Here is a 21,694-nt window from a genome sequence, read left to right on the forward strand (position 1 = left end):
GACAAAACGCGGTTTCGCTTAGCGGACTGAGAAAACTAGCCAAGACTGCCAAGAGTAAGAGCCGAGAAGCTAAAAGGTAATTCCGGCAGGGGGAGATCGCGACCACCGACTCACAGACCACCACCGACCCAAGTAACACCACCTACTCAGAAGAGAACAACGGAAGAGGACAACCGAGCCTGCGCAGTGATTGACATACGGAACGAGCAAGTTTGTACCCATCGCTAGACAAGACAATAATGACTATGTACGAGTATGTAAAATTTTCATCTACAAATTGTACAGGAAAGGTGCGTGAGGTACGCACGCCAGGAGGAGCGATCCCCCGTGCATCCGGCGCCGTGAATATAGAATGCCTGCTCTTTAATACTAAATTGGTGTTGAGGAGTCGTTTCCGATTTTAACGCGTTTTTCGGTAACAGTTTTGGCACCCCAGGTGGGAACCTGCTTTTGAATCTCGACGGATCCGTGGGATCGTGGGACCTGCAGCCGGCCCCGAGGAATTCTCCGGGAGAGCTTCCGATCCCCGGGCCAGAGAATTCTGAGCAAGATCCCCTGGATTGAGGTAAACAAGGCATTCTTTGAAGAAGAAACTTAGGTAGAATAATACGTGGGGTTAGTTTCCCACATAGGATAGGATAGCGGGTTTGAGTCCCACAGGCCTGCCCGTAAGGCGCGGCGAAAGCCACGCAGGGTCGGGGCCAAGAGGTGCCTCGGTTGGTAAGTCTCTGCTAGGCGAAAGCCTGTGGAGCGCGACCCGAGGGTAGGGGAGTCTTCAACAGGGGGTTGAAGTCTCCAGGGATATCTAGCAGGGGGCTACAGATCCCAGTGGCAGATTTCCAGTGAGACCTCTAACGGGGGTTGGAGTCCCTCTGACTAGTATTTGTGATAGTGCACTATCACAACTACTAGTCGACTGGGAGACGGGAGCATTACTGAGTAGGAAACCTATCCCACAGAGAACACCTTTGCGATGTATTTTGAAGCGCTGGAAAGACGTCGGGGGCGGTGACCCACTAACTCGGAAACCATTAATTGAATATTGCAATCATTGGTGGCCAACGTATCAATTGGAAGGTGGGCACAAATGGCCAGAACACGAGACATTGCAATATCGTACCATCTTGCAATTAATGTTGTTTTGTAAAAAGGGAAGGCAAACGGGAAGAAGTGGCATATGTTGATTTGTTCTTTACACCGTGGAATCATCCCGAGCAGCAGAAACAGCGTGAGGTATGTCCACAAGATTCTACGGCAATGTTTCTGAAAAGAGGAAAACGTGGTGAGAACTTGAAAGAGTGTTGCTCTACTTGTGATACTGGATACTTCGCTTGATGAAACTGACAAGAAAATAGTATGGAATACAGCCAGAAGGCAGGTGCAGGGAGCACATGCTAACAGGAATTTACAGAGAACAATGAATAAGAATTGTCCATCTACAAATCCCGAGTGGGACCCTAATCAGCCAGGACCCAGGGGAATGTTGACTAGATGTCAGAGAGAGATTTTATTTGGAGTAAGACAAGCAATGCCAAAAGCAATAAATTGGTCAAAATTTATGAAGTGAGACAAGAATTAAGTGAGTCCCCTTCAGCCTTTATGGAAAGACTGAAGGTGACCACCAGAAAATATACTCATTTGAACCCAGAAAAACCAGAAAAAGCAATTCAGCTGGTCTCTATATTCATAAGACAATCAGCCCCAGATGGGGGCGGGGGGAGAGAAAACAACCTTCAGAAACTAGAACAACCTGAATCCAGAGATCTGGGTTAAATGCTTGAAGTAGCTTGGCATGAAGGAGACCAGGGGAATCAACCCTAGCTGAACACCTGGTTACACTGAAGCTACGGAATGAAGAAATAGAATTTTTGGTAGATACGGGAGCCACTTATTTGGTATTGAATACACGTGAAGAGAAATTTGATCATAAATCAGTAGATGTTGCTAGCGCAACAGGGCAAAGAAAAATTAGCCCCTCTCAGAGCCATTAAAGTTTAAATTGGAGAAGCAATGGGCAACTCACCAGTTTCTGCATATGCCTGAATGTCCACTGCCTCTGTTATGACGAGATCTATTAGGTCAATTAGATGCTCAAGTAACTTTTAAAGATGGAGAGATTAAATCACTAATACCAGAATCAAAAGCCACAGAGGCGAGAGCGTTTATGTTACAGGATTCCTCCAGGGAGGAACGGGTTCCCGAGGAAGTGGAAAACGTAGTAATTCCTTTGGTTTGAGCGAGCGGAGCTCCGGAGCGATCTAAGTGGGCAGAGCCGGTAAAAGTAACCTTAAAGCTTGGAGCCAAGCCCGTAAGACAAAAACAATACCCTATTAAGCGAGAGGCTCGAAAAGGATTACAGAAGTTAATTATAAAATTTTTCAGAATATGAGCTTTTAGTGGAATGTGAATCAGAATATAGTACTCCTGTGTCGCCAGTAAAGAAATCTAGAGGCAAAGAGTATTAGCTAGTTCACGATTTAAGGGCTATAAATCAGGTGGTCCAAGATATACATCCGGTAGTAGCTAATCCATACACTTTACTGACCTCTTTTAAAGGAGGAGCATAAATGGTTTACTGTACTAGATTTGAAGGACGCCTTCTTTTGCATACCTCCAGGCATAAAAAGTCAAAGCCTATTTGCTTTGCAATGGGAAAGCCCCACCACAGAATGAAAGACACAGCTACCATGGACCGTACTTCCACAAGGATTTAAAAATAGTCCTATGATACTTGAGACTCAGCTGGCAAAAAAAAATTAGAGATATAGAAAAAACAGAACCCAGGGAGAGGCATCTTGTTACAGAATGCGGATGACATTCTGATAGCGGCACAAAGTAAAGAAAAATGTTTTGAAATTTTTAAGTTTTCTGGGCCAAGGAAGATGCGGAGTTTCCAGAAACAAAACCCAAATAGGAAAAGAAGCAGCCATTTATTTAGGATTTGAAATATCTCAAAGACAAAGACAATTAGAAAGTGAAAAGAAAGAAACTATTTGTCAAATTCCCGAACCTAGCAGCCCGAAGGAACTGAGAGCTTTTCTGAAAACAATGAAATAGCATCAGCTCTGGATTCTGAACTATAGACTGTATGTAAAACCATTATTTGAGGCATTGAAAGACTCAAAAGGATAAATATTTAACCTGGACGCCCGGATGCCAAACGGCATTCAAAGAACTGAAAAGAGCCTCGATGATCGCCCCTGCATTAGGCCTACCTGATTTCGCTAAACCTTTTCAGTTGTTTGTCCACGAAAGACAACATTTAGCCCTTGGAGTGCTGACACAGCGACTGGGAACCTGGAAGAGACCTGTGGGCTACTTCTCCAAACAACCTGACCACGCGAGTAAAAGATGGCCTAGGTGTTTACGGGCAGTAGCAACAACAGCGCTGCCGATCCGGGAAGCCCCAAAGTTAACAATGGGACAGAAGATGACAGTATATGTCCCGCACATAGCGGTGACTGTTTTAGAACAAAAGGGGGGTCGTTGGCTATCCCTTAGCAGAATGTTGAAATATCAAGTTGTTCTGTTAGAACAAGACGATGTGGAATCGAAGACTACTGCTATACTGAATCCTGCTATGTTTTTAACAACAGAAAACCTTACGGACAATTTAGAACACGATCGCTTGCTAACTATTGAACAAGTCTATTCCAGCAGACCAGACCTGAGACACAAACCTCTGGGAAAATCCTGATCTGGAGTTGTTTACAGATGGAAGAAGCTCTGGGCGAGAAGAGAAGCGAATGGCCGGATATGCTGTCGTTATCGCCGCCGAGGGAATGGAGTCAGGGGTGCTGCCTGCAAACACCTCAGCACAGAAAGCAGTATTGGTAGCATTGAAGCGAGCTCTGCGAATGGCAGAAGGACAAAGGATAAATATCTAGACTGATTCCAAACGTGCATTTGGTGTGATCCACGATCATGGAGCTATTGGGAAGGAGAAAGGACTGCCATCAGCCCAAAAATCATCGATACAGCATAAAGAAGACATTCTCCAACTTCCGGAAGACGTGCAGAAACCAAAAGAAGTGGCGGTAAAGCGTTGCAAAGCTCATCAATTTGGCCAGACGGCTGTAAACATAAGCAAACGACTGACCGATAAAGCTGCAAAGAGGACTGCAGAGCAAGGTATCCTTGCACTAGTACCAGTAAAACAGATCAGAATTCCAAAGTTGAAACCGAGATATAATAAATTGGATGAGCAATTAGCAGAACAATTGGAAGCATCACAAAACACAGAGAGATGGTAGGTAACACCAGAAAAACAAGTAATAACAACAACCACCCCACAAGTTATGACAGAACTTGCAAAAGAAAACCATGAGCAAACACATTAGGCTGTAGGCGCTACGGTTTTGAGTTTAAAAACATCTGTAGCGTGTGTAGGCACGACAAGAATAGTTAAACCCATAGTAGCTAAGTGTCCAATCTGTCCTAGAAATAATCCCCTGAACCAAAGGAAACAACCTTTAGGAGTAACAAAAAAAATTCTCCCGGAAATTATTAGCAAATTAAGTTCTCTGAGTTACCCAGACAAAATAGATATAGCAGTATTTGTCAGTGCTGATTGACAAATTTTCTAGATGGCCAGAAGCTTTCTCGTGCTGCACCGACAAAGCTAGAGTAGTATTTAAAACGTTGCTGAAAGAAATAATACCAAGATTTAGAGTGCCAACGGGAATGTCCTCTGATAGAGCACCACATTTTTTTGCAGAGGTACTTCAACAAATTAATAAAATTTTGGGTAGAAAATGGGACCTGCATACACCCTGGAGACCACAATCAAGTGAAAAATTTCAGAACATGAAGCAAACACTAAACTGACATAGTGGAATATTATTGATCTAGGATGGAAGTATTGAGAAAATTATTATTTCAGAACTTCCAAACAGGGGAAATGTAACCAAAGTGATGAAATCAACCAGAGACGGTGTTCCATTACGGGAACATGGAGCGTACCAATCAGCGTATCTGTCGATCTGCATTTTAGTCCGTAGGCGATCATTAATGCGAACAGAACAACAGACAACGTGCTTCTGTCAGAAAAGGATGAAAAAACGCTGTTTCGCTTAGCGGACTGAGAAAACTAGCCAAGACTGCCAAGAGTAAGAGCCGAGAAGCTAAAAAGTAATTCCGGCAGGGGGAGATCGCGACCACCGACTCACAGACCACCACCGACCCAAGTAACAGAAGAGAACAACGGAAGAGGACAACCGAGCCTGCGCAGCGATTTACATACGGAACGAGCAAGTTTGTACCAATCAGCAGACAGGACAATAATGAATATGTATGAATACGTAAAACATTGATCTACAAATTGTACGGGAAAGGTGCGTGAGGTACGCACGCCAGGAGGAGCGATCCCCCGTGCATCCGGCGCCGCGAATAAAGAATGCCTGCTCTTTAATACTAAATTGGTGTTGAGGAGTCGTTTCCGATTTTAACGCGTTTTTCGGTAACACAGGGAGTCAGATCAAGAGAGCCAGAGAACAACAAAACACCGACAGGCTACAGGACAGAGCAGGAGGAATAAAAAAAAAAAAACGGAGCCAGAGCCAGGCAGAGAGAGGCGGAGAAAGAAAAAGGAGCCACAGGCTACAGGACAGAGAGAGGGAGGACTGAAAAGACGGGGAGGCAGGGAGACACTCAGAGCGAGATGGAGAAAGAAGGTGCGGGGGGGGGGGGGGGGGGGGGGGGGGGCAAAAAAAAAGTAAATTTTGCAGCAGGTAAGGAAAGAGAGGGGGCCGGGGGAGAGACAGGGAGGGCCCAGGACGCACAAGAGAGGCAACGGGGCCCCAGTGGCCCAGGACTCACCGCGACTCTCGCTCTCAGCGCTGCTGGCACAATTTAGCCGTTCAGATGCTTCTTTCCCCTCCTCTCCTCCCTGCCTCTTCTGCAGCTCCAGACTCTAGGCCGTCCTCCACCTGAAGAGAATACGTGGGTGTCTTACAGCTCTTACCAGATGAGGCTTCCTAGGCACGTAGCCTAGCTCGCCCGTGCTGGAGCTGGGGGCAGGCGCACTGGGCAAGGGGGGCCAGGGGAGGCTGAGGGGGAGCTCTGGTGAGCTGGGGAGTCGGCCATCTTCTGCACCCAGAAGCTGCAGGGGGAGAAGGTCATCATCCTCCTCCTCCTTTCCCTCTTCCCTTCTATCAGCTCTCGGGTAACTCCTAGGGCTGCCCTCACCCGCTCGCCTTTAGCATACCAGAAGCCTGCCTCGGCGGGTCGTTTGAAGCTTCCCATCCCACCAGCCCCAGTAGTACAGGCACACAAGGAGATACCCCTGCACCCACCAAAGGGGCTCGCTCACCTCGCCGGCAGCCCTAGGCCTCACCCGACACAGGGAATCGTGTCCGACACACCACCACGCTGCAGCAAGAGCAGAGGAGGCCTTTCCTTACCAGGAAGCAGCAACGAGCACGGCGGCATCACCTCGCAGGCACCGCAGCATCGCAGGGCTGTTACCTGCGGAGAGAGCAATGGGGATCACAGGGACGCCACCGCGCGTGCACGGCTCCCGGGCTCAGTACCCAATTCTGGTCGCTGGGCAGCAGCATTATCTGAATTACTCTTCTCGATTAATACCATCCAGAAACCGTAACTTGGCTGCATCCACAGAGCTTCTATTCCTCTGCACCTTTCCCCCTCGCAGCCCCAGCAGCGCCGTTCATTGCCTCTGCACCAAACAGCAAAGTGTCTCGAGGGAGGAGAAGCAGCACAGCAAACCTGGGGAACAAGGTTGGGTTCCCACCCCCGCAGAATAAGCCCCAGGAACTGCTTGTAGGCATGTGGCATCAGGGTTGTGATCGGGTTTTGGTTTGGTTTCTTTTTTTTTCCCCCGCCTTCTTTACATAATGTAATAATTAGGGTTGCTTTTCCAAACTACTGAGTTCTGTGGGGATTTTTTGTGCTTTTGCCCTACAAAAAATGGTCATTTTCACTTTCGGTTTTGTGCATGAGAATGGTTGGTGGGTGCTTTTAGGTTGTTGTTCCTTCCCCCACCCCCTTTTTTTTTTCCTTTCCAGCCGCACAAATCCAGCTGGAGTTGGCTTTCCCAGAAGCCCCAAGTTGTTTTCTTTCCACCAGAATTCTTCCTGTATTTTCACCCCTCATTGCAGGCCCAGAGTCAAGGGGTTTGAGGTATTTTTGTGCCCAGGCAGCAGCTCCCAGGCTGCATAAGCAGCCCCACAGGGGGAAGTCCCCGTTTGAGGGAATCGGCCCCAAATTGGGATGGGAAAGTGAAGAGAAGGAGAAAAAACCCTGAATAACCTGAAAAAGAACACCTACTCCAGCCCACCAAGCACCGGTCACCTTGCCTGACTCACCTCCAGGGCCCACATCACGCTCGGCTCATCGCTTAGCACCCTCAGATCACAAAAAAAAAAAAAAAAGAGTAAAACCCATAATGGAGCCCTATAGCCATCAGTCACATCTTCCCTCCAGTACTACACACAGACTCACCTTCTTACAGCGCTCCCCTGGGCTCTCCTCCGTTGCCCTGCACGACTCATCCATCTGCACCTGGAAAAACAGTGTTACTGAACAAGTCACCTGGAGGCACAGCAACAGCTTAACCATTCCACAGCTCCTGCGCCCACGTAGGAATACCATCTAGAGCCCAACTACAGCCTGCCGTTAAAGGAAATGCATTAAATCAAACGTTAAGCCCTCGCACATACAAGCCGGAACAGCAAAAACACGGCACGCTCGCGCACCCAGGGCGCAGCCCGACGGAGGTCCACGCGCACCTCGCCGGTTTGATGCGGAGCCACCCAGCATCCCTGCGAGCACAGCTGCAGGCGCAACAGCAGTTTCACCTACACCCATCTCAGCACGCAGCGCTTCTGAAGCTTTAAGCTGAAAGCCCTACCTTGACGCTTGGCCACACTAGAAGCGAGCCGTAGCTAGGACTCCACAGAAACACAGCAACACAAATTGCACACCCACAGCGGCGACAGCCTTGCAACTACTTAGACCAGGAACAACAGAGGAAAGTAAAACGGCTTCATCACCCGCACAGGAAAAGCGGCAGACGGAGGCAAAGGGTCAGCATTCATAGCCCTTACAGAACACAGGCGTTCTCTCTCCTTCCATTCCTAAACCCATCCCTTAGGTCTAAATATCGCAGCCCTGCTGTGGCAATAGCGAGAGCGGGGAACGAGAGCCCTGCCGCCGGCCGTTTGTGCGGCAGGACACAAAAACAGAGGGACATGTTTTGCCACACACAACCCTGAATCTCCTGAAAAGTTATGTTTACCAAAAATAGGCATTTGGAACATATTGCCAAAAACAAAACATTCGGCAATAAAACTTTTATGTGTTTGACACCCGCACATTTTTTGGGAACTTGCTATTTGCTTCCTGGTTTTGCTGGTCTTCCCTCAGAAGTTCTACCTGCAGCCAAGTTATTCCCACCCGCCCGACCGGTTCAAGCATTCACCTTCCTGGTATTACCAGCACATTGAGACACAGGCGAGGAACTTAACTGCTCTTCTAAAACTATCCAAATGACAATTACAGCCCTGAAAGAGGAGTGGAAGAGAAGAACAGGAGAGATCAGGCAGCAAAAATGCTCTGCAGGCTGCTGCCAGCCAACACTGCACTCTTTTGTTAAAGCCACCCCGCCCCCCCAAATGCAAACAAAAAAACCCCCCATGACTTCATGAAGTGCGTGGGTTTTTTTTCTTTTCAGTAGTCCTTTTGGAGCTCATCCCTGTCTCAGCATCTTGTCTTGTCAGAGCATGAAGTGCAGATGATCTGTATCCCGATGACATTTGCATGGGATGAATACATTTTCAGAAATAGACCCGATCCGTGAGACTCCTGTCACCTTGTGGTTTTAATAATCGTAACTCAATTTTATCGACTGACACACTTGTGAGAAAACTAATTAACTTGAAACGTAGCCTCTCCTCGGGGAAAAAATGTGTTAGACACCAAATGAAACCGATTCAGAGCTCCAAACCACGATGGAGCCGATAGAGCTGTTGTGACTTAGTTTGTATGTTTAATTAATTGGTTAATAACTCTTCTAAGCAGCGCAGAATGAAGAGCTGGACCCAAAGAGGGTGCGCTGCGCTGGATCCAAAAAGCACCCTTCCTCCAGAGACCCGCCTCAGGTGGCGAGTTCGCTCTGGTGCATGCCGGCCTCCCGAACTTCGGGGTCCGATGTGACCGGACCCCCACCTCCGGGGAGGGTCCTCGTACCCTGCCCAACCCTTGCTTTCCCCTGCAGCCCCCGATGCCCCCACGCCACCCCCACAAGCAGCCCAAACCGGCTTCTGCTTTTGGCCCCCAAACCAGCTCACTTTGGGACCGGTTCTGAGCCAAAAAGCCCAGCTGCTGAGCCTGTTCTCAAGTCCCAAAAGCGCAGCACTTGACCTCTGCTCCTCAGCCCAAAACCATACCACTTAGTCCCCTCGCTCAGGCCCTCAAAACGCACGACTCGATCTGTTTCAGGGCCCCGGCGTCAGCCACAGGAGCCTGCTCTCAAGGCCCAGGAACAGAAGAGCTGTGCTCTCCACGCTCAGGGACCAAACCAGCTGAACCTGGCTGCGTCCCGGCCCCCTCCGCAGTCCCCACGGGCAACGCTCAGGGCCGCGGAGAGCGCAGCCACCCCGCAGCCCTGCACCCCCACGGCCCACGCGGGCACTGTCGGGGAGGCCTTGGGAACTGAACTGCGCGGGCCCGGCCCCGCACCCCGGCGGGGCAGCCCAGCACCGGCCCGGCAGCGCTTTCTTCCTGCTCTCGCAGGCCTCGTTTCCCCCGCAGCGCCGGGCCCGCACCCCAACCCACAGGGGGCCGGGCCCGGCCCGCCTCCAGCAAACCGCGGCGGCAGCAGCCGGGGTCCCTGCCTGCCTCGCGGGCAAGGGGGGACCCGCCCGGCACCGCAGGAGCCCCCGCCGGGGTCGCCGCCGCCGCCGCCCGACCCCGACGAGGAGCAGTCGAGAGCCGGGTGGGGCTGCCCCTACTCCCCGGGGACGGGCACGGGCTCGGCCCCAAAAACCCAACCACCGACCCACGACAGCGCTCGGCCCGGGGCCGCTGCTGCCCGCACCCCGCCGCCCCCCCGGGGGCTCCGCGGACCGGGAGACCCCACAGCCCAAACCCGCCGACCCACAGCGCGCCCGGCCATGCGGCTCCTCACCTGCTCTGGCGCGGCTCCGGCTGCCCCACGGCCCGGCACGGAGCCGAACCCGGCCACCGGACCATCCGCCAACCCCCCCAAACCCCCGGACGCTCCGGGACGGTTCTCGTCCCTTTTCGCTCTGACGCCTCGAGCCGAGCCGGCCCCGCTCCTCCGAGCTACCGGCGGTGCCCGCTCTGCTGCTCGGGGCCGGGCCCTGTTCTCGCCCGGACGCGAGAAGCCGCTCCGGGGTCTCCTCGGTGCGTCCAGCCCCGTGCCGTGCCGGAGCGGGGAGAGCCGGGTACGAGCGCGGAGCCCTGGGGCAGGGGTTGCCCCAGTGCCGCCGACGGTGTGTGGGGGGGTGTCGTCGTCCCCCGCCCCACGCGGGGGGCGCACACACGGTACACCCGCGGGCAGGGGCATCCCCGGGGAGCCGTGCGGCCGGGCTGCGCCGTAGGAGGGGAAGGTGATGTTGGTTTCCCATTTTCCCCGCAAACTGATCCTCCCCCCCGGCCCCCCTTTCCCGCGCGTTACAGCCCGCGAAAAAGCTTTTAACAACCCGATCGACAACACTCCCTTTATCCCTCTTCCAGCAGCAGCAGCAGCAGCAGCGAGAGATTAAGGCAACTGCAGCAGAGGGGAGGAAGGCAAGGAGAGCCTTTTCAAGCAAGGGCAGGACAAAATGCACGGCGTGGACAGGCACAGGAGAGGCTGCATTATCTGGGAAAGCACAACGCCTGCCCAAGGGCAGAAAATAAGGAACGAATTGTTTCCAAGGAGCTGCAGCAGACGAATCACCTTTTTCTTTATTGCACTCCTGCCCTTTGTTATCCAAAGCGATAGGCTTCACCACCGGGCAGAAAATAGCTGCCTAGATTTACACGGACAACCAGAAACAATCAAGCCACCCAGCAAGAAGTTCGCAGCAGAGGTATAACCCATCAGCAGCTAAAACATTTGTTACGCAGGCACAACTAGGCACTAAACAAAGGCTTTCCAACTCTGGAGGTCTAGAACAGGTAGACATTAGCACAGAAGCACAAGGGGCTCCGTCACACTGCACAAATCTCCCCGTGCCTACACACGCACACGTTCAGAAGTTAGTTATCAGAAAACGCCCGACTCAGCCATTTGCCACAGTCACGAGACTCACGACATGACACACGAGGTGGGCTCAGAGTTTTAAGGCAAGAAATACCTCCCCCACCCCCCACCAGAGATCTTTCAGGCTCCAGACCTGCCATCTCCCCGCACCAAACGTAAACCGGCCAAAGGCTTTCAGGTGACCCAAAACACAGTACACAAAAAATAACCGGGGAGAGCCCCTACATTGTGGAAAAGGGAACGATGCCCGACCGGGGCTTCTCTGCGGGGCCCGGCCCCCGACCCGCCCCCGGCCCGACCCGCACGGAGATACCCCCCGGCCCGCGCCAGGCCTCACCTCACACGGAGACCCACCCGCTGCCCGAACTCACCCACCAGCGCTCTCCGTCCCCCGGACACGGCCGCGCTGCTCTCTCAGGCGGCTGCCGCAGGCGAGGCTCGGGCACCGCCAGGCCTCCAGGCGTCCCGAGGGGGCTGCCGGCCACCGCAGGGCATGGCTGCCGGCGGCCGGACCGCCGCGGCGCTCCCCGCCCAGCTCCGAGCAGGCTCCGCCGGCCGCGGGCTTCCCACGCCGGGCCGCAGAGGGGCCCCGGCACCGCACAGGGACGCCTCGCGACCCGGCCGCCACACGCACCGCTCCCGCCCCCGCTCCGACGCGCCGCGCACGCGCCACCGGAAGCCCGAGCCCCGCGGGGCGGCCCTTAAAGGGCGGCCGGAAGGAACGGCCCCCACCGGCCCCGCCCCCGCGCCGGACCGCCCCCGCGCCCAGCCGGTGAGCGCCAGCGCCCCCTGCTGGCCGGGCCCGCGCTCAGCTCGCGAGGGCGCCGAGGGCCGGGCGGGGCGGGGCGGGACGCGCCGGCTCGGGGCCAGCGCCTTCTCGGGGCGAGCGGGAAACCCCTGCGGGCCCCGGTCACGGCCGGGCAGAGCCGCGCGCCCTCCGAGAGCTGCTGAACGGGGCTGCCGCTCGTGACACATACCGAGCCGTCTGCGACGGGAGCGGGCAGAGGAGGAAGGGGCCGGCGGCCGCGGGGCCTGGCCGCAGGCGGGGGGGGGGGGGGCTGGGGCCCGGGGGGCCGCCCTGCTGGGTCACTGCCCTGCGCCGCACCGCGCTGGGGGCTGGGGCCCGACCGGCGCCGGGCGACCGGGGGCCGCCACGAGCAGGGGGCCTGAGCTTAGCCACGGCCTGCAAAACACCCCGAAGCGTGAGACGCTGCAAGGCCAAGGTGGTCCTTGGCAATGGGGGCGCCTGGGCTCGGCCTCCGCCTTACCTGTCCTGGGTCTGCGTGGCGTTCCAGGGGAATGGTGTTTTCCTTGTGCGGAAGGTGGGCTGGCCGTTCGGCCGTGCCCCGGCCGTTACCGATCCTGCCAAAGGCGCTCGCACGCTCTGGCCCATTACTGCTGCGGTACCGCGCCGTAGCAGAAAGGTGTTGTGTTTTCTCACAAAAAGCCTCCTATGGTCAGTTGAAGAAATAACCTCCTTCCGTGGCACTGACTCTTTTTGGACAGTCCATAGCCGGCTTTCGGCTTTTGTCTTTACAGCATTCAGTTTGCTTTCTGCCAAGCTTTCTACCTGCTGTGAAACATTTGGATGGTTTTTTCTTGTTGGTTTTTTTTTCCCCCTACTTGCTCCACAACTCCCACACCAACCACCCAGCGGCTCGCCTTTCAGCCCCCAGACCCAGGAGCCTTGCCCTGTGACGGCCCTTACATGTCAGCAGAGTTGTTCCAGCTCTCACCCTGTCCCTACCCAGCTGAGGACGTCTGTGTCCGTGGGAGACACCCAGACACTCCCCCTGCAGCGTGGCAGCCCCCTGCCCCGTCAGTGAAAACTGCGGCAATATCGGCTAAGTTTAAAAGCGTCGGCAGGAGGTGCAGAATACGTAAATAAAGCGGCGGTTGGCTGCCGGGTATGGGTGCGATATAAATACCTTTTGTTTACAGGCCTTCGTGCCTATTCAGCGTTGAACGGCACCGCAGCCCACCCACCCCGGGGCTCACGGGGCTCGGAGAAGGGTCTCTCCAAGGGCACAACCTAAGGCAGCGCAGGAAGCCCAGCTGCCACGCTCCCAGTCGCTACGGGACGCTTGCTTACAGCTACACCGACGAGGGTACGGATGAGGCTGGAACTAGCAGAAATGCTGACTCTTCTGGCCTTTTATTTGTGGAAGGTACAGCGCGCGAGCCTCGGCGGCTCACAGGAGAAGCGCGCAGTGCTGCCTAACTCTCATTCTCAGCTCACGTACTACTGCCAAAGCTCCTGCCCTGTGCTGTGCCAGATGCCGGCTGGCGTGAGCACCTGGGCTCCTGAGGGACCCCCTTGTCCTGAGAGCCAGAGGTACTCACTTCCCTTTGCATGAGGCCTGTAGGAGATATACCCTGCAATTTAAAAAATCCGTATCAAATGTGGCAGACTCAAAAGAGGGCATTTTTAAAAAGGCAGGTTTGTTTTCTTTGTTAACTTTACGATCTACAGCCTAGCAAAGAGCTCCCTTTCAGTGTCAGTCGCTTGGCTTTCTCCCCTACTGACGAGGTCCCAGCCTCCCGGTGAGATCTCGCTGGAGATATTCTGAGTTTCCCTCGAGTACGTGGCTGCCCTGGCCCGAGGCCAGCGAAGAAGCTGACTTTGCCCGTGCCTGAATCAGCAACACGGCCAGCAGGCGACTTGCAGAGCCCAGGGAACCCTCGTAAAGAGGTTTGGGGGTGGGGCGCGCCACATCTGCGGCATCGGCCGTGGGAAAGGACCGGCGCAGTAAAACAGGTGGGTGAAACCGCGGTCCGCGCCAATACGTGCTGCTGCCTGGGGCATCGCTTTGCTGCGGGTCAAGTCAGATGCTCTCTGTAAGAGTCAGTCAGGGTAAAGGCAGCAGCAGATTTCTTTTCTGCTCATTTTAACAAAGGCTGGACGGAGCCCATAGAGGAAGGCACTACGCGTCTTGCTGGGTTGGTTTCCCTGCCTTCTCGTAAGCTGTCGCGGAAACTTGCACGAGCAAAGCCTGTGCAAGCTGATGACAGCCACACACGGTTGAAGAGGGAGCAGACGGTGAGAGCAGAGGTGTGCGCTCAGGCTGTGCGCTGGAAGCTAATGCTAATGCTGCAAAATAAAGAGTGGATTTTCTTTTTTGGGTTTAGGTGAGCGCTAAACATGACATGTGCGTATGTGCGTGTGTCTCTCGCAGGTTTTTGTCATACACCCCACCCTCCCACCCCAAAAAAACAACCCACACATGCCACGCGTTAAACAGTGGTTTTCCGTTGTACTTAGAAGTGCTTACATAGGTGTGTTGGTTTTTTTCTTTTTTATTTTTTAATGCAGAAACAGCAATACGATAGATTTAATACAGCTAGCAATTAGATGGGTGTAGCTTTAGAGCGTCGGCTGTTTACAAAGCAACCGCACACCTTCTTTAACTCACAGTTTAAACAAGTAAACTTGCAGTGCATCACACGTGCTTTGTACAGTCACGTTCCACACGGCAGGCCAGATGCTTCACCCTGCCTTGTCCTTGTTGCCCCGACTCCAACGGGACCGCCGAGGCCATCCTGGGGACAGCGCCGCTTTCTAGCAGCTGGGTTGCTTGCCTGGACGCCCCACAGACAAAGAGTCATTTCCCCACTGAACCTCTTCTCAAATAATTTCCTAGCCCTGCAGGCCCCACGTCCTTTGGTTCATATTTCCTTTTTTCCGGGCTTGATGCACAGGACCGACGATTTCCAGAAATAGAAACAGAGGCTGATTCAGTCCAGGCTCAACATTCTCTGACCTAAACCAAACTGTCTTCGAAGAGATAGCTGTACCGTAGGCACCACCTCGGGAACAGAAGTTGCCCTGTCATAAAAAAAAAAAAAAAAAAAAAGAAGGAAAACAAGGCATTTCAGGCTGAGGAGGCTGAGCGGTGTGCTGGGGGCGGTGGGGGTTGGAAAGAAACAGTTCAGACGATTAGAGCGAGCTTAGCGTTGCAAAGCGTGCCATTATTTTTAATTTGGCAGTCAGAAGACAATAGATTCTGACACTGATTTCCTGTGTGCTGCGGGAGTTCTCTCCTCAGCATTCCTGTGCACCATTTTACTTTTGTGTCCCGTCCGCTTCGCTTTTGCGCTGTAGCTCTCCGGTTCTAGCTACGCTTCCCACCACCCCCATTACTCTTTGACAAGCCCAGCTCTCACTGTGCTTCCCTTCCCTTCCCTTCCCTTCCCGTATGCGCGTGCAGGGAAAAGCCCGCGCGTCTGCCACTACAGGACACGCTCTGGGAGGCAGGAGAGATGACGACGCTCCCTGACAGAGGACACTGAGGGGCGGTCCGCCGGGGCTGGGGAGATGGCAGCACCTTCCCTCAGCTGCCCCATCCGAGCACAGGTGCAGGTGAGCACTGAGGAGAGACAAGCAGGCAGGAGCCGCAGAGCGAGAGAGAAAATAAAATTCACGGGTGGGTGCTACTTGCGTCTCATTTTTAGCGCAAGGGATGAATTCTCAGCACATTCTTGGAGCTGCCCCTTTGGGACTCACGGAGAAGAGGGAGGTTGGCCACGCGGTGCAGCCCAGCTCTGCTTCCCCTAAATGGTTTTACTGTTCAGGTGTTGCCCTAATCTGGCCGGTACCCCTGCAAAGAGTTTGGGATTTCTGCTGCCTCTCCGGGCCAGCCGCAGACCCTGACTTCATCGCAGCGAATGACCCTGCGCTCGTCAGAGCGGTTGCCGAGTCACATCCCGCTGCCTTCCCTGCAGAACCGGTGACCCTTTTTCAGCCCTTGCCCCCTCTTCTCTCCGCTCGTTGCCCATCCCTTTATCAGTGCCGGCACCGATCCTGCCTCCAGCTCGCCCTGTCTCCACCTGCGAGCACCCAACAGGAGCTAAATGTCTCCTCAAGGACGCACGGAAGAGACGCGCAGGTAACCCAGCACAGACCCCCTGCAAACATCTTCTTTCCATTTTCTTTCCTCTCCTGACACGAAGAGATGACTTAGGAAAAAGCGTACTGCTCACACTTCACCTGCACTGCTTCTACTTTCACTTTCGCTCTCCTTGGCAGTAATTAATAGCGGTGGCTGGGGGGGCTGGGGCATTCCCCCAAAGCGGCTGCAGTTACATCCGGGCGGTTGTGGCACTCCATTAGCTCTGTAGTTTTTAAATCTAAATCTTCTGGAATTGTTAGTTCTGCTCAGGAATCACCCGTACCTGCAAATTTTCTTAATAGCTACGCTTGACCCCAGCCACTGTTTAACAGCTCACCTTTATTTCTCTTCATTTAAGAACCTAAAGCTTCGTTTACTGCTTGGGTTGGAAGCAGGAGCTGTCGCTGCCTCTGAACTTTCTAACAGCCCTGTTACAATTTCAGTACTACCCGCTCCCAATTTAGCTTTCCGGGTCGATTTTCATTCTAGATTCGAAAATTTCCTTATTTTGTTTCTGATCAGGAGTCATTAATGCCTGCAGTTGATTTAGTAACGGCTGTATTTAGATTGAGCTATTAATGACTCGCAACTCTATTTATGGCATAAAAAAGGACTGCCTTTATTTTTTTTAACTACAGATTAGGAATAATGACTGCCTGGTTTGTTCAGTAATAGGTGTGATTAAATTTAGTCACGACTCCTCCCTAAATAATATGTATTTATTTGCACTCTAACAATTTAACCTTCCCTTTACCGGCCAGGGGCACCGACAAGTGCCCGTGCGTACCTCCGCTCCCCCTGCGCCGGCTCCCCAGGGAACAGCCTCTTACCCTGACCAGAGTCTGCAGCGGCCCGTTGTCATCCCAGCTCCTCGCCCTCGAGAAAGCGGCCGCCTGAAGCGGCGGCAGCTCCGCTGCTGCCCAGAGGGGACGGAAATGGCGCGGGGTAAAGCTCTCCGGGCCGCCTGCGTCCCGCGCGGAGGCGGTGACCTCAGCAGCCTGTACGCTGTTGGGGCCGAGCCAACAACCTGAGGAGGAGTCGCAGGGCGTAGCTGTTTCTGCAACAACCACGCTTTCCCGCCTGGCTGGACAAGAAAGCGGGGCCTGCGGGGGCCTGGAGAGGCAGCATCGCTGCAGGTTGTGCCACGGCTGTTGAGAGGCCAAGGCAACACCTGAAACAGTGAACGGCACAACTAGTGAAAACCCCCAAGGTTCCGGGTTCAGTAAAGACAGGAATTGCAGCAGCACAATAAAATGATCTCACGAGGGGAAAAAAAACAGCAAAGCAAAAACCAAACCCCAAACAGAACACCATACCACTAACCCGTCTCACCGCCCCCTCAGCGCCCAAAACAGCATCCTGGGAGAAAAAAAGCAAAGCAGGCCACAAGGGACCTTTCTAGTACAGATGCCGCCAAAGAGTGCCAAGCTCTGGAATCCTTACCTCAGGCAACGCCTCCGCTTCTCTAAACGCCAGAGCACGCCTGCCCGGGGGGCTGAGACAGCCCCAAAGCTGCGACCGCCCGAGGGAACACGGGAGCACCGACGCCAGAGAAGCCCAGGGCCAGAGCCGGGGCTCTTCCACCCCCGGGCCCCGCCCCCGCCCTTCCCACAGCGCCCCGCGAAAGGGGCGGGCCGAGCCCCCCGGGGGGTGAAGGCCCCGGGAGCCGTACGAGAGCCGCCTGGAGTTCCCGGCACGGGAGGGAGTGGGGAGAGAAAACACCCAAACCGAGCCCCCCGAGCGGAGCAAACACAGGCTCGGGCTGTTGCCGGGGGGCGGGGCCTGTCGCTAAGGGGAGAGAGCCGGCACCGCCCCCCGGGCCGTTGCCGGGGGGTGGGGCCTGTCGCTAAGGGGAGAGAGCCGGCACCGCCCCCCGGGCCGTTGCCGGGGGGTGGGGCCTGTCACTAAGGGGGTGTGTCCAAAGGGACGCTGGCAATGCCCCTGGAGCCATCACCAAGGGCAGGGCCTGTTGCTATGGAGGGTGGGGCCAGGCAGCACCAGCAACACCCCCAGGCTGTCACCAGGGGGTGGGACCTGTTGCTAACTGGGGATGCTGGGGAGCACACGAGCACGGCCCCACCCCACCAGGCCCTCGCCAGGGGGCGGGGCCTGTCGCAAAGGTGGGTGGGGCCAGAGGGGTCAGATATCAGCCCGCGCGTATAGACCAGTGCGTCCCAGTAATGACCAACATGCCACACAGTATGGATCCCAGTACATCCCAGCTCCCTCCCAGCGACGCCCAGTACATCCCAGTTCCCTCCCAGTACATCCCAGTTCCCTACCAGTGCAGCCCAGTACATCCCAGATCCCTCCCAGTCCGTCCCAGTTCCCTCCCAGTCCGTCCCAGTCCGTCCCAGTACATCCCAGTTCCCTCACAGTACATCCCAGTTCCCTCACAGTTCCCACACAGTTCACTCCCAGTTCCATTCCAGTACATCCCAGTACATGCCAGTTGCCTCCCAGTTTCCTCTAAGTACATCCCAGTACTTCAAAGTTCCCTCCCAGTACATCCCAGTTCCCTCTAAGTACATCCCAGTACTTAGAAGTTCACTCCCACTACATCCCAGTACGTCCCAGTTCCCCCTTGGTACATAACACTTCCCTCCCAATACATCCCAGTTCCCTCCCATTACATCCCGATTCCCTCTCAGTACATCCCAGTTCCCTGCCAGTATGTCCCAGTATATCCCAGTTCCCTCCCAGTACATACCAGTTCCCTCCCAGTACATCCCAGTACATCCCAGTTCCCTCCCAGTACATACCAGTTCCCTCCCAGTACATCCCAGTACATCCTGGTACATCCCAGTTCCCACCCAGTACATCCTACTACATACCAGTTCCCTCCCAGTTCCATCCCACTACATCCCAGTTCCATCCCAGTACATCCCAGTACTTCACAGTTCCCTCCCAGTACATCCCAGTTCCCTCTAAGTACATCCCAGTACATCCCAGTTCCCTCCCAGCACATCCCAGTACGTCCCAGTTCCCCTCAGTACATACCAGTACATCCCAGTGTCCTCACAGTACGTCCCACTTCCCTCCCAGTACATCCCAGTTCCCTACCAGTACATCCCAGTTCCCTACCAGTTCCTTCCCAGTACATAACAGTTACCTCCCAGTACATCCCAGTACATCCCAGTAGATCCTGGTACATCCCAAATCCCTGCCAGTTCCACCCGGTACAACCCAGTACAAGCCTGTACATCCTAGTTCCTCCACAGTACATCCCTGTGCATCCCCGCACATTGTAGTGCCTCCCAGTACATCCCAGGTCCCTCCCAGTACATCCCAGTTCCCTCTAATTATATCCCAGTACTTCACAGTTCCCTCCCAGTTCACTCCCACTTCCCTCCCAGTACATCGCAGTTCCCTCTAAGTACATCCCAGTACTTCACAGTTCCCTCCCAGCACATCCCAGTATGTCCCAGTTGCCCTCAGTACGTAACACTTCCCTCCCAGTACATACCAGTACATCCCAGTGTTCTCACAGTACGTCCCAGTTCCCTCCCAGTTCAGTCCCAGTACACAACAGTTACCTCCCAGTACATCCCAGTTCCATCCCAGTACTGGGAGGGAACTGGGATGTACTGGGATGTAATGGGACGGAACTGGGATGTATTGGGAGGCACTGGGAAAGAAGTGGTAGTGAACCAGGAGGGAATTGGGATGTACGGGGATGAACTGGTAGGAAACTGGGATGTACTGGCATGGAACGGGGATGTATTGGGATGTACAGGAACGGAACTGGAATGTACTGTGATGTACTGGGATGTACTGGGAGCAAACTGGGATTTACTGGGATGTACTGGGAGGAAACTGGGATATACTGGGTGGAAACTGGAATATACTGGGAGGCACTGGGAGGGAAGTGGGTGTCAACTGGGACATTCCAGTTTCCTCCCAGTACAACCCAGTTCCCTACCAGTCCGTCCCAGTCCGTCCCAGTACATCCCAGCTCCCTCAGAGTACATCCCAGTTCCCTCCCAGTTCACACACAGTTCACTCCCAGTTCCATTCCAGTACATCCCAGTACATGCCAGTTGCCTCCCAGTTCCCTCTAAGTACATCCCAGTACTTCACAGTTCACTCCCACTACATCCCAGTACATCCCAGTTCCCCCTTGGTACATAACACTTCCCTCCCAATACATCGCTATTCCCTCCCATTACATCACAATTCCCTCCCAGTACATCCCAGTTCCCTGCCAGTATGTCCCAGTACATCCCAGTTCCCTCCCAGTAAATCCCAGTTCCCTCCCAGTACATCCCAGTTCCCTCCCAGTACATCCCAGTACATCCTGGTACATCCCAGTTCCCTCCCGGTTCACTACCACTTCTTTCCCAGTGCCTCCCAATACATCCCAGTTCCGTCCCATTACATCCCAGTACATCCCAGTTCCCTCCCAGTACGTCCCAGTTCCCTCTCAGTACATCCCAGTTCCCTCCCAGTACTGGGAGAGAACTGGGATGTACTGGGAGGCACTACAATGTGCGGGGATGCCCTGGGATGTACTGTGGAGGAACTAGGATGTACAGGCTTGTACTCGGTTGTACCGGGTGGAACTGGCAGGGATTTGGGATGTACCAGGATCTACTGGGATGTACTGGGATGTACTGGGAGGTAACTGTTGTGTACTGGGAGTGAACTGGGAGAGAACTGGGATGTACTGGTAGGGAACTGGGATGTACTGGGAGGGAACTGGGACGTACTGTGAGGACACTGGGATGTACTGGTATGTACTGGGAGGGAAGTGTTATGTACAGAGGGGAACTGGTGCATACTGGGATGTGCTGGGAGGGAACTGTGAAGTACTGGGATGTACTTAGAGGGAACTGGGAGTGAACTGGGAGGGAACTGTGAAGTACTGGGATATACTGGGATGGAACTAGGATTTACTGGGATGGAACTGGGATGTACTGGGTGGAAAGTGTTGGAAATTGGGATTTACTGGGAGGGAACTGGGATGGACTGGGAGGGAACTGGGATGTAGTGGGACATACTGGGAGGGAACTGGGATGTACTGGGGTGTACTGGGAGGGAACTGTGAAGTACTGGGATGTACTTAGAGGGAAGTGGGAGGGAACTTGGATGTAGTGGGAGGGAACTGGGGTTTACTTGGAGGAAAGTGGCATGTACTGGGATGTAGTGGGATGGAACTGGGAGTGAACTGTGTGTGAACTGTGAGGGAACTGGGATGTACTGTGAGGGAAGTGGGATGTACTGGGAGGGATCTGGGATGTACTGGGCTGCACTGGTAGGGAGCTGGGATGTACTGGGAGGAAACTGGAATGTCCCAGTTGACACCCACTTCCCTCCCAGTGCCTCCCAGTATATCCCAGTTTCCTCCCAGTACATCCCTGTAAATCCCAGTTTGCTCCCAGTACATCCCAGTACATCGCAGTAGATTCCAGTTCCGTTCCTGTACATCCCAATACATCTCCGTTCCATGCCAGTACATCCCAGTTTCCAACCAGTTCATCCCCGTACATCCCAATTCCCTCCCGGTTCGCTGCCACTTCTTTCCCAGTTCCGTCCCATTACATCCCAGTTCCGTCCCATTACATCCCAGCACATC

At 54.2% G+C, this 21,694-nt stretch overlaps 1 long non-coding RNA gene across 1 annotated transcript; it reads right to left on the reverse strand.

Annotated features, from left to right (window-relative positions):
* Positions 1-14,462: 14,462 nt before the first annotated feature.
* Positions 14,463-17,725, reverse strand: LOC142051284 (uncharacterized). Its single transcript, XR_012658395.1, has 3 exons — positions 17,563-17,725; positions 16,950-17,290; positions 14,463-15,056 (listed from the first exon to the last, which is right to left on the reverse strand). It is a non-coding gene; the product is annotated as an uncharacterized LOC142051284 (long non-coding RNA).
* Between the last annotated feature and the right edge of the window lie 3,969 nt (positions 17,726-21,694).

This window comes from Phalacrocorax aristotelis, unplaced genomic scaffold, assembly GCF_949628215.1.
Source record: "Phalacrocorax aristotelis unplaced genomic scaffold, bGulAri2.1 scaffold_104, whole genome shotgun sequence".
NCBI classification, from domain to species: domain Eukaryota; kingdom Metazoa; phylum Chordata; class Aves; order Suliformes; family Phalacrocoracidae; genus Phalacrocorax; species Phalacrocorax aristotelis.